The 16,245-nt window shown below is 49.9% G+C and overlaps 1 protein-coding gene across 1 annotated transcript in view; it reads right to left on the reverse strand.

Annotated features, from left to right (window-relative positions):
• EPS8L2 (EPS8 like 2) overlaps positions 1-16,245 on the reverse strand; it is a 68,829-nt gene that overhangs the window by 51,982 nt on the left and 602 nt on the right. The window lies entirely within an intron of this gene.

The raw sequence follows: 16,245 nt of genomic DNA on the forward strand, positions 1-16,245 counted from the left end.
GCTTTTGGGTATTGGTGAGGCACTGAGATTTGTGTGCTCAGTGCTCCTCATGTGGCACCAAGAGATCTAAATTCACGTGATCTCGTTTAGATCTCTAAAATGCTTGTGAGATGGACCCTGGGAGCCTATGGCAGACTGGAGAACTTAACCTGGGTCTATGGTGTCCTGCTCCAGTGCCCTAATGATGAAACCATCCTTCTCCTGCTTTAAGTTGCTTTTCTGAACCTGCCAGTAAGGATGCCTGCCTGGGCTCACCAAAACAAAGTCAGACGTGCTTGGTAGGGTCTCTACCAAGAGCATGCACTCAAAGAAAACCATCTTTGGGTTAGTCAGAAAGCATCAGGGGAAACCCAAATCCAGACCAGAGAGACTGATAGCCAAACAAATGAACATGTTGTTGCTGCTGCTCCTTTGTAAAAGCAAGCAAGCAAGGTTCTTGTCCCATCTTAAGACTGAAATTTCCAAACCCTGTCTTTGCAAATCAGGCCTTGCAAATCATGGTGGTTCAGTGGGACCAAGTCAGAGCTTCATGACTGTTTTAACCTGTTGCTGGTGATTCCTGCTTTGAAAAGGGAAACACAGCCAACTGATATTTCTCAGAGAGTCTGGTGACCCTAGGAGTCCCTCTTCTTATCTTTGATGATGTCTTTACAGTGCCCCAAGTTTTGGGAAGTGGTGAGTCCTGTTGTCCTCCCACCCTGTGGGAGGCACTGTTTCAAGTTATCTTTACAGTGATGGAGCCACTCAAGATCACAGGCCCCTATGGAAGAGGTGAGAATGAATGTATGTGTAGTTTCAGGGTGTGCATGGCGTGTAGCATGTTACACTAGTTAGAATCATACGCGGTGCATACAACCTGCTAGGTTTCTGGAAGAAACACTCCCTGTTCTGTACATTGGATTTTTCACATTGCGGAGATTCTCCAGGAGACAAGCACCTGGATAAATATAACCCAGCCCAACAGGTCAGCACAGGTCAGAGCAGAGAAGAACCAAGCATTCTTCAGTCTCCATGGGAGAAGAGGCAGCAGCTCTTTTAGACTGAGGCACCTCAGATCTACGGCCACCCCTCTGCCAGCTTTGACGGACCCTGATTACCACTTGTTGTTTGAGTCCCCCCTCCTTATGCGCTGTGCCCTGCCATGCTGTGCCCAAATATTGCAGAACATCAGGACAAGATTTATATTCATTGCTGAGGATCACACCCAAGTAGGCTGTGCCTTGTTCACTCACTGCCTCAGAAACAATAATTTGTGCTTAAAAAGTATTTCCTGGGAAAATGTTTAGGCGGACTTCCCAGCATGAAGAGGGGAACACCCACACGCTTTTCTGGCAGCTGGGCTTGGTAGGAGCAGTCCCTGGGAGACCACAGAGCCCTGCTAGATTGCACTAGAGATTTGGAGGCAATGCATCTGCTGGCTTTACCATTGATCCCCCAATGGGCTGAAATGGAGGCTTGGGAGTTAATGCTCAGAAACACAAACTGATACCACGGAGCAAAAGTGCCAATATTTACAAATTCCTGATGCAAGATTCACAAGCTACCTAGAGAAAGCATGGGAATTTACCCCCCATAACCCCCCCCCCCCCCCAAACACACACATACACACACACTTGTGCATGGCTCTTTCCAGTCTGTATGTGATATGTGAACAGACCTTAATTTAGGTCCAGGTTAGGAGTCCAGGCAGTGCTGGAGGCTGTCGGTGCCCATAGAGGTTGGTGTGGGAGACGAAGGCTCTGCAGACTAGCTGAACCAAAATAGGAACTTTTATATTCCTGCCAGAAGGGAAAACCTTCTTTCAAGAAACACAACCAAAAGCAAGTCTAGACACTGCCTTGCTCTATAAATACCTGGGGAAAATGCACAAATAGCCACAATCTCCAAGATCTTGGGAAAAAAACTGGAAGCTGACTCCACTACCCCTCTGCAAGACTTGTTTGCAGAGTCCCCGTGCTGAGTCACAGCTCCTGAATTTACACTTTTCCTCTCTGTTGGAGGAATCCCGCAGAAGCCAGGTGGAGGGAAAACACGGAGCAGGTTGGGGCTTGCTGTGTGTCTGCCGAGCCTGTTTCTTGCCAGGGGTACCAAGCTGAACATTATCTACGCTTGGGCTGCAGGTTAGCAAGCTTGAGAACCAGGCCCAGAAATAGTGTGCCAAATATTAATAGGTGCTTTTGGAAAGATGGAAGGAGACAGATGAGTGTATCTTGTATAAAAGCTCATTAAATGGTTTAGACTAAAAGACCACAGCTCAAAACTACCCGAATGTGAGAAGGTGTAATGTGAGTCACTTGTACTCCCCCAGGAAGGAAAAACAACGTGACGTGTTCCCTAGGCTTCCTGGGAAGAGAAGAGTGTTGTGGGGAATTCTGTACCTTTTTCCTCTGTCCTGTTTTTATTTGTGCCCACACCTTCTGTGAGCAAAGCCTGTCCCCTCGCCTTGAGACTGGCACCACCCAGCTCCTGGCAGATGGGAGCAGGGGAGAAAGGAGCCGTAGGAGGCTGGTGCTGGCCATGGGACTGTCTGGGCAGGACACGAGGGGAAGGCTGGAGGGCTCCAGCCATCATACGCCGGTGCTGGCAGGACCCATGGGCATAGCATGCCTGGTACCCAGAAAATTTGCTGAAGAAATGGACTGGTAGTTGTCACGCTGAAGGTTTCTCTGCCCTGCGTCCTTATTCTCCCCCCCCCCCCCCCCCCCAAATGATCCCTTTTTCCTAGCCTGGTGCAAGACTCTGGGAGCTGGATCACTGGCAGCAAGGGGGTTATAGCTATGATTTTTAGAAGGGGGGAAGGATTTGACACTGACTCAGTTGATAAAAAGGATCCTTTTTATTTTCTCTGTGTAGAAATCAGGACTCGGACATCAGGCCAGTAAAAATAGCGAGTGACTCTGCATGTGTGTGTCATATTCCAGAGCAGGATGGATAACAGCCCAAGGGACTGCCCTGTTCTGCTCCAGCCCAGCCTGAAGGAGGGTATTGAATGGCCTCTGTGTTCAGGCAACACACCAAAACCCTGTGCGTAACTGGCAGCATGTCTCCTGGCCGCAAGCGCCATCTCCCAGAGCTGTTCCTCACGTGCACCTTGCTGTATAGCGAGAATATCTCTCATTTCTCTTATGGCTTTTCCAGGCTTGAAGGCATTTGTGACAGAGCTGGGAGACTCACCAAAAGGCTGGCACCAGTGGGGCAGGATGGGCTAGCAGCTGGGGATGGAGAAGGTGTAAGGATTCCTGCTGTCCCTGCTGCTTCACGCAGTGATGTTAAAGCTCTGATTTGAGGGCACAGCAAAGTGTTCTTTATGGTGGGACTTCAAGGAAAAAAAGCTGATTGGCTCAGGGCTGTCACATCCACGCTTGAAAGGTGGTGGTGTGTTTATGCAGAGCACCCCTAGCAAAACTGCTTCTTCCAGCAGCTTTAAAGCTATCTGGTCCAATCATCAGCTGCCATGTTTACACTGACAACACACTAATAATACCTGGGTGGTCCTTGTTAGACCCCAACGGGTATCAGTCATTTATTGCCAGCTGTGGCCATATAGATAGGTAAGAGATCAGCCTTTGCTGTCATGACTGCTTTGAGCTAATCACTCAGGTGCCTTAATTGTTCATTAAACAATTGCTTTAATGTGTAATTACACTGTGACCCCACCTCATATTAATACTGTGCAGTCCTTACAAGCTAGCCTCAGCAGTCCTAGTTTGTTACTGCTTTTACAGGAGACCTGTAAAGCCTAACAGATAAATTTGGCAAGCCGATTCATTTTCCACATTACTTCTCAGCAAAGCCCTTTAGCCCTGGGAGGACTGTGATACTTAAACCTGAATAGCACTTGCCTGGCTACTGCAGGCCCAAATGGAGTTGAAATGCTTCCAGGAAAGATGACTGGGTGGTATGGCTGGTCCCTCACCAACCCTCAGGAGGGGCAGAAGGAGTTTTGTTTGTAAATGGACTCTGCCATGTTGACTGGTTCATGAGCAAGGCAGAGGTGTTGAGATCGATGGGACGTTTCCACCACCTCCTCCTAAAGGAAGGGCATTTTTGGTCACTCCCTGAAATGCTGATTCATTTGCCTGGCAGAAATTCAGGCATGTAGCAGGACAGTCAGTGTGCCAAGAGCTTTTCCTCCATCAGAGGAAAGCTTGTTATTAGGCTGAGAGCCACTTCGGGGGCCATGGTTAGCTTCAGTTTTTCTCCAGCATGGTCATCTTGAAGTCTCTGGGGTTGCAAGATGTAGAATACGACTGGTAAATCAGAACCAAGAAATACTTATCTCCTTGCATAGGAAGGTCACACCATTCTATCTTTCCCCAAAGAAAGGGTGAGGGCTGCAGCCTGTCTCCCTCTGCCTATACCAGTGAGTAGCTATTTCACTCTGCTCCCTACTCCCTTTCCAAATGTCTGCCTACAGCAGTTGGGGCTTGGGGAAGCTAACGCATCAATAATTTTCATTTCCTGCTGTAAATCTTGCCCTGGGGTTTTTGCTGGGAGGGTGGGGCAGAAGATTTGAGGGAGGAGATTCATCTGTTGAAAATCATGTTTGATGTTTAAGGCTTTTCCAGCCTTCTTAGGCTAATCACAACATTCGTTGCCATCACTTCCCACCCCATTTTGTGCTTCCTACTCATATCCTGTCTGTATATTTTTGGCCACTTGCTAACAATTCATTTGAGCTCAGACTTGGCACATGGGAGCTCGGCTCTGAGTGTCACTGCAGGAAAATAAACTGACATCAGTTTAACCAGCTCAGTGTCCTGGTGGTAGCCATGGTCCCAGAGACGTGGCAGGGTTCAGGTCAGCTTTTGGTGCAGCAGGGGATGGGTGTGTTTCTTATAGGGTGTATTCAGCCCCTCAAAATGCACCTGGGGCTCTGACCAGGCATCTTTCCTTTGATGCAGGCAACAGCCACATCTCCTAAGCACTGCGAGCACAGAGGGTGAGCGGGGTCTTGTTCAGGGGCTGCTGCTGGGTTCCTCAACCTTCTTATCCCAGATTGCCCTGAGATGCCAGCTCGTGTGATGGGAACTGGAGCAGGAGCACAGGCAGCCAGAACTGGGCCCAGCACACGCGACATAAGTAAATGCCCATCCTGGCAGACCATGGCTTGCTGCTGGAGAGACTTTGCTGATGTATCGCTGGGCTCCTGTCTCAGGGCACTGGCACTGGCTGTGGATGCAGCTTGGATCAACAAGGGTATATTATCCACCTGGCTTAGGGGAGTGGGCTGTGCTGCTGAGAGTGGGAATAAGCAAAAAATGTCCATGCAGCAGCACTTGGACATTTTTTAGTAGTAGTCTAATCTAGCTTTTTTCTTTCTGTTGTTGGTATTTTCATATATATGTTATGGTAGATAAAATTCTGTATGGAAGATTGTGATTTATCACTTCCCAGTCATCTCTGAAGGGCAGAAATGGGAGTTCATCAAAATGTGCTTTTGCTGCCAGTCATTTATTTGTTTTACCTGCAAAACGCTTAGATTTTTGGATTCCCAGAGAGTCCCCATAGGAATCGTAATGCTGATTGCTGATGCAAAGCATGTTCTGTTGCAAAATATTTAACGCAACTTTCACGCCCAGCTGAGGATAGCCCTGCCCTGCCTTTGGATTCAGAAGACAAGATACACAGTCACAGAAAACAGCGAGGGCAGGAGAACCAGGTGTTAACTCTCAAAAACTCTATGCAGGAAACTTGCTCCTTTTTTAAGACATAAACTGCATATCAGAGATGAGATTTCAGCTCACCAGTCTGACCTGTGTCTCCTTCAGCACATCCTTTAGACTCTGCAGGGCTCTGCTCCCATCAGTGAAAGAGCACTAGAAAAACTTACAACTTCACAAAGAGGAATACACGAACGACTACAAGGGGATGAGCTACTGTGGCTTGGAGGAGAGGTGCAATGGAGGTGCCTAAGCTGGAAAGAGGAGCAGACTGTCCATCAAGGGAAGCACAGCAGTCAGTGCCTGGCATTCCCACGGGGAGTGGACCCAAGTGCAGCTGATCCAAATGGGCTCATTCATTGCCCACTCACTTTAACTTCTTTTTAAGCAACTCATCTTGCTGTCCTGTGTGTGGCTCTTGACTGAGCTGTAGCATTTGGAGCCTTCTGTCAGCAAAGTCTGCTAGAGAGATTCCTTATATTAACCCTTAGGGATGCTGTTAGATACAGCAATCTTATGCTGGTAGTTCCCCCCTCCTGCTTTTAAACTCCTGCTTGATTTTCACTCTGAAACCTGGTCTAAAGATGAGTGAATGGTCCTGATTCTCTCCTAGCAACTTGCACTGTACTGCGACAAGTTACAGTCTTGGTTCCAGGAGCAGCTTCAAGCTTCAGCACTTCCCACCTTCCTGCTGTCCCTGGCCACCACCTCATCCCCAGCAACTGTGTGTGGGAGCACTGCAACCCAGAGCAGGAACCAATGGGGCTTGAACCCCATTCCCCCCACCTACATTTTTTTAACTTGCTGGTTTATTTTCCAGCCAGATCAGCTCCAGAATCTGACTCACAGTCCAGCCCCACAAGCCCTTCTGCTGACGAAGGAGCATCACAGGAGTGCAAGTGGCTGGGAATGGCTCAAGCCGGCATCGCTGCCAACTGTGGAGCCTCCCCCTGCATGCACGCAGGTAAACCCTGGGCTTTTACAGGGTGATCATCTGTCATCTGGATTGATATCCAATGTTTGGGCTTTCAGTAAAGCTACCAAGCTCTGTGGATGAGGCCAGCAGGAGGGATTTTTGCAGCATGAACAGCCAGTTACACAGTAACAAGAACAGTCCCATGAGACATGTTCCAAAAACAAAAAAATATGTTCCCTTTGCCCTTTGTTTCATTTAGAATAGAAGGATGTGTGAGGCTGGGTTTATCAAAAGAATTTAAATGGCAGTTTCTAATCTTACGGTGCAGAAATGTTTTAACAATCTTGCTGCAAAAAAATTAATCTCCTGCAAGAGCAAGGAGGAAAAAGCACAACTGGTGCCTGCAGCAGAGGCCTGGGACAGGAGTCTGTGAGGGCAGCCTGTTAGCTGGGCTAGGAGAAACCAGGAGTGATTACAGGGCTCGGGAGGGGAGAGAAGAGTTTCCTGCAATGTCTTAAAGAGGAAAGGTTTCACTAGCCATTCCTGCATGCCCACAGGGGCTTGGCACAGGGATTTCCACTCCCAAAAAGCTAAAGCTCTGCAGGGGGACATGAAGGAGACGCTTTCTGCTGTGGGAACCTCAGCACTGTGGAGCAGGTTGCCCAGAGAGGTTGTGCCATCTCCATTCTTGGAATTTTTCAAGAACAGGCTGAGTAAAGCCCTGTGCAACCTGTTCTGATTTCAGAGCTGACCCTGCTTTGGGTTGGACTAGAGACCTCTTGAGGTCCCTTCTGGCCTGAATGACCCTCTGACCCTCGAAGGGGAGAGGGGGAAGGAGCAAGAAAGCTCTCTTATGCCAGGTGGGCAAGCTGTGCTTGCAAGGGTTGGGGCAGTTGGAGGATGGCACACAGTTGTGCCAAGACAGGCCATGTGGATTCTTCTGCAGCCAAAGGAGGAGGCAGGGGTGGTGTTTACCACAACCTGTGGTTTAAAACCAGTGAGCTCTCCTCACTGGACTGACTATCTTTAGGGTATGCTGATCCTTAAAGGAGCCACAGGTTTATGGGTCACCTCTGGAGCAAGGAAAGGTTTGCAGAAGCAGGGTCATCTCTCAACGTGCACATTGAAGGACCTGGCACATTCTGGGAAGGTCATTTTGAAGGAAGGAGCAGGTGGCCCCCAGAGCACAGGAATACACGTGGTTTTGAGAGGGACAGGGAGCCTCTGACTGAACAGAGAAACCAAAGTCATTTATCCTCCACCTCAGCAAATACCAGCTTTCCTGACAGCAGAGAGACAGCCCTGGTAGCCAGCCCTCCTGCACAGTTTTCCCTCAACTGTAGATAAATATACATACATGTCATTTTTAGCCCTTTCAGTAATTCCCCTTCCTGGCCTGGCTTTGGAGGGGACGCAGCCCTCCTGCCCACAGCTGTCTGTGAGAAGATGTTGCCAACCTTTCATGAAGATGCTCTTTCAGCATATGCAGCCCTGGTGCATCTTGGCTGGTGGGGCTCACTTGGGCTACAACAAAGTGCTATTCCTGGTGCTCCCCAGCCAGGTCCTCCTCAGTCCTGCCCTGTGGGACTAACTGTTGGCAAGAGATTAGCGTGAGCCTACTGCTAAGCTGGATGTCATGAGCTAACCAAGTCCCCTTTTAGCTCAGGTTGTCGGGGGACAGGATTCTGAGACAAGAGGACCTGAGTGCCAGTCACCCATGTGGCACTGAAGCGGAGCGTGGCCTCTGTGAGCAGCATCTTGGCAGCTACATGCACTTGTCTTGGCAAGGACCGATCATGTTGGAATTAGCATCACACACCGCGCTCTAGGGAAAATGCCAGGGACTGCCGAGGGTGGTGACGGCCCAGATCTCTCTTGCAGTCTTCTCCACTGCTTTAGATCATTCTTCTAACCTTTGACCGTTTGCTTACAAGGTCTTGGCAGGCAGGGAGCAGAGAGCAGGAGTGTCTCTGGGCTTGTGCCAGGTGTGGAGCAGATGTTCTGGGGACCTGTCTGGTCTAGTTTGCATGTGACTGTGGCTTGTTTCTTCCAGCCACCCTCAGTCCTCACTTCCTAGGCTGTGATTAAACTTGCACAATGTTTCCTTCCACTGAGCAGTCACTGGGGCTGGAGAAGATCTCTTCTCTTCCCTTCCACCCTCCCTTTTGGCTCAGAGGAGCCAGAGACAGTTACCTGGTCATGGGATAGTCTATCACCTCTCCCATCACTCGTGCTCAGTTCCTGCTCAGGTGGCAGGTTAGGAGCACAGACATGGCTGTAGCACATGTGGATGCCCAGAGGAGAGGACAAGAACAGGACAGGCACACAGGGAGCTTCTCTGGAAAGTTTCCTAGCCTCCAGCAGTGGGATTTAAGAGCTCTTGGTACCCTTCTTCATCCCTGAATTTGTCCAACTGCATTTGGCCAACCTGCATAAACTTTTGACATCCTGAATGGCCTGTGGCAAGACGCTCTGCAGCTCAGCTCTGCATGGTGTGCTCAGCCATCTCCTTTTGTTTATGCCGCACTTGCCAGCTGCCAGTTTCATGGGATGCCCCCCAGCTCTGTTATCAGTAAACAACTGCTCTCTTATTCACTGTCTCCATGCCATGGGCAGTATCACAGATCTTGAGGAGAGCAGCACCTCAGCTGTCTCTCTTCCAAGCTGAAGAGTATTAGAAGTTTCGTAACTTAAGTCACAAATACGGGAGCCCTTCCTTCTTTATTTTTAAGCTCAGAGCAGACGCAACAGCGCAGAGGAGCAGTGGGAAAAGGGTGCTTCCATGTCAAGAGGATTGCTCAGGCAGCTGATGGCCCGACCACACCTAGGGTGTTACCTGCTAATACTGGCAAAGACCAACAATGAGCAGAACTCTGGTACATTTACTCTCAATTTATCCTGTGGAACCTGCTCCTGCCTAGTTTAGCGCAGCAGCTCATTTGACTGAGCTGCAGCTTTTCTGGCATTTTTTTTTTTTTTTTTTTTCAGCTGGTGAAACTTTATCAACTTTTTCTTCAAGCAGTAGCAGCTCACAGCAACAAACCTGACGGTCCTACAGATCTACAGTTAACCCTGAGAACCTTTCACGTCACACTTACTCTCCCGCCCTGCCCCTTCTATTGCAAAAAAGGGGGGAAAAAATCCAACCCAACATTTTCTGCATGTTATTCACATGCAGCCTACTCTGGCTTCATTTGAATACCTGGTTGGAGTGCGCATGCGTCTGGATGCTGGACTGGACCCACCCTTCACCAGCTTGGGTTCTCTGCTATTGAAACTCTGTAGGGCCACCTGGAGAATGCTGACTTACACTGTTTGGGCATCAGCCCTTTGACTTCAGTGGGGCAAATTGCTCTCTCTGTAGCTCAGATGTACTACTCTCCTCCTGCAACTTAGAAGGGTTTGTGTTCTCAGTTGTTGGAAAAACAGAGGTGAATCGGCAATGCACCTGCCTGCGTGGTCAGGTACCAAGCCCATCTGGAGATCATCTAGAGATGGTAGCATTCAAGTGCCTGGTGGTACAAGACTCCTTCCCCCACCAGCCTGAGGGACCTGACTCTTCTCATGCGGATCTGAGCATGGATCAAGCCTGCTGAAGTCCATCTAATTCCAATCAGAGGGTTTGCTTGGGTGCAGTCTGGGGGACACTGCATCACAGAAGTCCTGCCTGTGTCAGATATTAAGGGCTGGAGTCTCAGCAAGGGACAATTTGCAAAACTCTGTTGTGATCAGTGTACATCGACTGAGGAGCCATCCCCTACTACCTAACCTTACACCAGGCAAGCGACATCCACACCTGCACAGGCTACTCGGATACATGTTATTCCTCTTCCTTCTTCAAGGGGTTTTGAAAGTCCCATATCTCAACCTAGAAGCAATGCCAAGAGCATCAGGCACTGAAAACAAGATGAACTGCCTTGCTGTGTGAAAGTCAGTGTTACAGATTAACCTGTGGGAATGGCCAGAGACAAGTCCATTCACTTCTTCCCCAGAGGAAAGCATGAATATCTTTCTAGGGAACAGAAAGGTTTTAATTAGTGCTCCCTTCTGCATAAAGCCTGGCTCTCCTACTCTGTCTCCTTAGATGAACACAGCTATAATTAAGAGGCAGCAGTGTCAGGAATGAGAGCAGGCTCCAGCCTGTGATTTATTAAGGGATGTCGTGGGTGCAATTACCTTTCTCTCTCCTCCTTTCCCCAGTGTTTTTATAAAGTGAATTTACTGATGAAAGGAGTGTCTCAGGCTCAGGCAAATGGACGCCTATGTGTTTATCTGCAGCACAGTCAGCAAAGGCAGAGACACTGCTTTTTCCTCCATACAGTTACCACTGAAAGCCCCAAACCTGACTTGGAGGATTTTGTGTCCACAAGTCGCAATCCTGGCCTAAGCCCCAACCCTCTGTGACCGCCTGTGAGCAATGTCTGGACCAAGGGCAGCACCCACCAGTGCCTTCCTTATTGCCAACCATCTCCTGCCAGCCATGGTAGGATGAGGAGTTGACCCCAAAGGAGTCCTGTTGGTGGTAATGAGGAGTGAGCGGCAGACTAGGACAATCCACTTGCATTGTCCACAACAATAAGGTGGGTTAGGGTTTGTGTTTTGCTTTGTATTTGCTGGTGTGGGAATCTGATGGAGCTCACGGCTTTGGGTGGCAGCTCTAGTTCTGCTGGCAGACAACACCTCTAACACATGAAGAGGTTAGAACTATCTTGGGTCCCAGATAGTTCCTACTTCTGGTCATCTTCAGCAAGAGGAAAGTTACGTGTAAATAGTCTGGGGGAGGGTGATGTTGACTCGGACTGCGCCTGTTCACTTGATCTTAATCGCCGTCCTGCCAGCGGCAGTATTTCCCTTTCTGAATTACTCAGCGATGGTGAGCATTACTGCTGGGTCGCTGAACTTTGGTTTATTGCCATTCAGATGGTCTGCACTTTACCTTTGTAGGATATAAATCTGGACAGGTTGAGACTGATAAGACAGGGGAAAAAAAAAAAAAAAAGAAAAAGGAAGCAGGAAGAACAAAATTCAAACAAGTTCAAATTATGAAAAGCTTTTGGGGGCCAGTACCCCAACTGGAAACCAAAAAAAAGGAAAGCATTCACTTGCCCTTTCTAAGCTGGTGTTGAAAGACCTCAGCCCACCAAATGTAGAGTATTACTACTCCACCAGCCATCGGAAGAGCTGCCTTCACCTAGGGCAAGGCTAGGTTGGAGGCCTGTGAGCCATGAGGGCTCATTTGTGGCCCACCACGACGGCCAGGGCTGTTGCAAAATCTTATCTGCTGCCCCTTCCTGCCCTGGGTCTTGGTGCCCATTGCCCTGGCGGTGCTCAGCTCTTCCATCCCAGCTGAAATGCCTGAGAGAAGCCGTGGCAGTGTATTGGGGAGTGGGAAAGGAGGTGAATAGGTGGGCTAATGCCTCAGCAGGTGAAGACCCAACTGTGGTCTGGATGTAGGAATGTGCCCCTGGCACCTGAGATGAGGATTTCTGGCACATGAGATATGTTTGCCCATCTCAACAGGGTAAGGAAAACCTTTGTGGGAGATGCTTGTGAGCAGGGTTGATTTGTGACCCTCCTCTGTAGGCAGTGATGGATGGAAAGGGCATGGAGCATTCCAAGCAGCCCCTAGCTGCCACACCAGTCGGGGGCTGCACCTTGCCCCCTGATCTGACGTGGAGCAGCCCAGCCTCTGCTATCAGCCTCTTGCCTTGTGCAGATGTGAAGGTCCCCCTGATTCAACTGTGCCTGCAGGAAAAGTCACCTTCGGGCTTTGCTTGGTGCTTCAAACCAAATCAGGGCCAAAGTAGCTTGTCTGGCCACTTCAGTCACTGTTCCAGGGCAGCTGAGCAGGCAGAGCCTGTGACTCCCCACCTTTGGCTTCCTCTTCCCATGGGTTGGGAAGCTTTTGGTCTTCTCCCTCAGCAGAACCTCAGTGGCAGTGAGCACATTGCAGTAATGCCCTTGGGAGCATTTGTGGAATGGAAACAAGGGCTGGGCTCTCCTGGGGAATTGCAGTGCAGGTGAATGGGGAAGATCTCCAAACCGGTCCAGCACTCAGCTACACACCCTTCCCTCCCTTCTTAATTGCAATTCTTCCCGATTTATCTGGATTACCAGGAAATAAAAGTACCAGGGCTTTTTTTGGTTACCCCCCCACCCCGGCATTATGCGTTTCAAGTTTGCAGGCCGCGCCGTCCCCAGCCCAGGAGAAAGGAAGCCTCTTGCAGCCTTGGGAAAGGACGAGCTCTCGCGTTATGTGCAGAGGTGGCCTAGTTCATGCGGGAGCAGCGCAACGACACCAATGCGTGGGATCGGCTCTCTCCGGGATCCCCTTCAACTCCCTCTTGACAGTGATTTGATGCAGGGGAACTAAATATTGTAGGGATGGGTGACAGCATGCTTTTTCCCCGAGCTTGCCATTTCAAACCCGCTGCAAGCAGACAGAGTTGCTGTTCGCAGCCTCCCGGCTACATGAAAATCCTTAATGCTCCTCTCTGCTGTAACCCTGACAGATGAAAAGCTGTGTGGTCTTGTGGGCAGGTGGAGATCTGGGAGCCAAATTGTGACCTTGGGCCTCCTGGCCTCCTTGGATCCCATCTCCTGTGTCACTTAAGCATTGTACAGTGCCTGGCACCATTTCTGATGGTGCAAGGACTCTTCTATAACACAGCTGGATGAGCAGGGAGGGTTTCTGAAGGTACCACCCTTCCCCTCCCTTCAAGTGGGAGGCTTGAATACCTCCTGGGCAGGCAGGTGAGTATTCTTCTGGGCACCTGCTGAACCTTGGCCAAAGCAGGGTGGTTCAGGAGGCCATGCTGCTAGATCTGCGCGGTCCTGCATGCGTGCTGCTGTTCCAGGCGGACACCCTGCTGCTGATAAAGCTTTACCGCAGTGCAGGAAACCATCTCTGTCACTCTGGGAAGTCTGTGGGCTTTCCCTGGCCGTTCTGCTTGGGGGGCACTAGGGAAGGCTTGTAAGGCTTGAGTATTTTTAGAGGGTGATTATTTTATTGCCAATCACATCAAACTCGTAGGCTAAAGGCCGTGCGCTAACATCTGCCCTGGAGTTAAGAGAAGTACTGCTGACTGCTGTTACGTAAAGTAGATATGAGGCTAGACTTCAGCCCTGCACAAGGAGAAAACCTCTGAGTCTTCATTAAAACCACAAACCTGCCCTGACCTAGCACTTTGAGGGAGACCATGGCATGGAAGAGAGAAAGCAAGCAGAGAGTTTGATGGAGACATGGCTCCAAAGCAGCACCCTGGGATCCAGCCGTCTGGGAATAATACGCTGAGGCTCCATCACGCGCTCAGGCTTTGTACCTGGACTTATTTCATACAGATGTTTCTCAAGCCCACATAAGCCAACGTGTATATTCTCCCTGTTTCACTCCTTTGTCTACCACAAAGACTGAAATCTCCTGAGTCCTTTAGTGCATTAGGATCTCTTCTGAATCTCTTTCACTTCCAGCCTGAATTATCCCATGATCCTACAAAAAGCGCTCTGTTTTCCAGCACATTCAAAGCCATCTTATCAGGGGTCAGATGCTAACAAACATCTGGCAGATTTGGCCCCGAGGCCATCCCCCAGCAGGGTCTCCTCCCCTGGATGTACAGTCCAGTTACTCTACCGGAGCGGAGCTAGCTGGCCTGGGTTCCTCCTGCACAATCCTTCCCTGGCTCTTCATGCCCTTGGCTGAAGCTGGGCAGGCAGGCACAGCGGGACAGCCTGACAAAATGGTGGCTGCTGTTAATGTTACCGCAGACAGCGTCTTCTCCGCGATGCACCTGCATGCACACAAGCAAGCTGCTACCTGACTTGGCAAGCTGGTCCGTACAGACCGGGTGCCTGCATCCATGGGAGTCGGGCAGACGGAGCCCCAGAAGCAACAATCTGTAGGACCTATTTCACCAGGCTCAGGGCTGGGTTTTGTCACTCCGACTGATGGTGAGTTGTTTGCAGTCAAATGTGGACACTGAAGGAGAGAGTCTGTCTGCCTCCACGATACGGAGCCCATGGCCCAGAAAACATCTCCTCCTCATGTTGTGCAGCAGCCGGGCTGTTCGCCTCTGTCTTGGTGCCCACCCTCATGTTGGGTGGTGACTGGCAGAGGGGCAGAAAGCCAAGGACTGAAAACTTGTCTTGGCAAACTGCTTTATCACGCCAAGCAAATGGGTGTGCATGCATGGACACAGCAGCCATGCTTCACTGTCTTTCACAGCTGTTCCCTTCCCCGGGACTTCACCAACATCCAGTTCAATGATGCCAGTGCTCAACTTTTTCTCAGGTGCCTGAAAACAGCCCTTGTCTGTCTAAGCTCTATCATTGTATGACAAACCCACCCTGCCCTGCTGAGTACCGCAGAGTGGATCCTGTACTGGACTGCCTGCAGGTGCCTGCACGCGATGGAGGGCTGAAAGAGCACCAGGTCCTCGGCCAGCCTGGCTTCCTAAAGCTTCGGTGGCAGAAACCAGCAGCAGGTATGACCCAGGCCCAACCACAGCAGGGATCAAGCTGTTAGTGTTATCCCAAACCCCAGTTTAAGCCTTGGTTTTAAACAGGGCAAAGCAATGACCTTTGCCACTCGCAGACACGTTACCACAGTGGATCCCAAGTCCCTCTTCACAGTCCTGTTTTAAAGGGCTCCTTGATTCAATACCACTGCCTGCCCTTTGTGTGTGAAGCACTAATTTTCCTCCCTGATCAACTGAAAACTCACTCACTCAACTAAACGGAGCTAAGAATGTGCTACTGCGTGTGGCAGTCGTGGATGAAATCCTGCGTGGGTCTCTGCCTCAGCTACCCAGGCTGTTGTGTGTCAGCTGGGGGCTGAGCCTCTTGCTGTCATTTCTTTAACTCAGAAAAAGTCCTTTTTAGGAGCAGATCCCACCAAAGCAGCCCAGTGCTGGAGCTCTCAGACAAGCAACCACCGACAGATCTGATCCCTGTTACAGCACTCATTTTGTGCAGCATTTCAGAGCAGCCCAGCAACACAAGTGTTACTCCCCGTTGCCCTAATTACAGCAGGGCAATTGCTGTATTTTACTACTGTGTTGTCTCACAGTTATTTCCAGTATTTAAAAATAACATCAGTCAAATCATTTGTCCCTGAGCCTTGTCCTCGGTGGAGTTTGCACTGGCATTTTCCAGGCAAATAAGTGAAAAGGGACAGGAGAGCTGCGCTCCAACTCGTTAATGCAGAGCCAAAAGCTCATGGGGGGCCAGAGCTGTCACACGAGGCAACAGGGCATCTCCGAGCAAGCCTTCCCTCCGTTTTGAAATAGGGTGATGAATCTTGCCAAGGTCACAAGCAGGGAGAGCTCACCCACTGAGAGCAGCAGCTTGCTGAGGTACCTGGTGGGGAACAGCAAAAATTCTCTCCGCAAACGTCCCGAAAGGAGGAAACCCCGAGGTTTGCAAACAAACAGCTGCTCAAAACTACCGTCTCCAGGCTTCATTAGGAACAAAAAAAAAAAAAGCCCTGTTCTGTGCCAGACGGACATTTTGCTGCCAAGAAAAGTGCCACCTACTGGGTCTGACCCAGTGGGGAAATGCAAGAATGGGAAACAAACCCTGAAAACATAACACTGGAAAAATCAAGTTTTTTCACCCTTTTAAAAAACCCCCATAAAACTATGCAGCAACAGTTATCCCAGCCGCAGCCCC

This window comes from Aquila chrysaetos, chromosome 16 (assembly GCF_900496995.4).
Source record: "Aquila chrysaetos chrysaetos chromosome 16, bAquChr1.4, whole genome shotgun sequence".
Classification (NCBI taxonomy): domain Eukaryota; kingdom Metazoa; phylum Chordata; class Aves; order Accipitriformes; family Accipitridae; genus Aquila; species Aquila chrysaetos.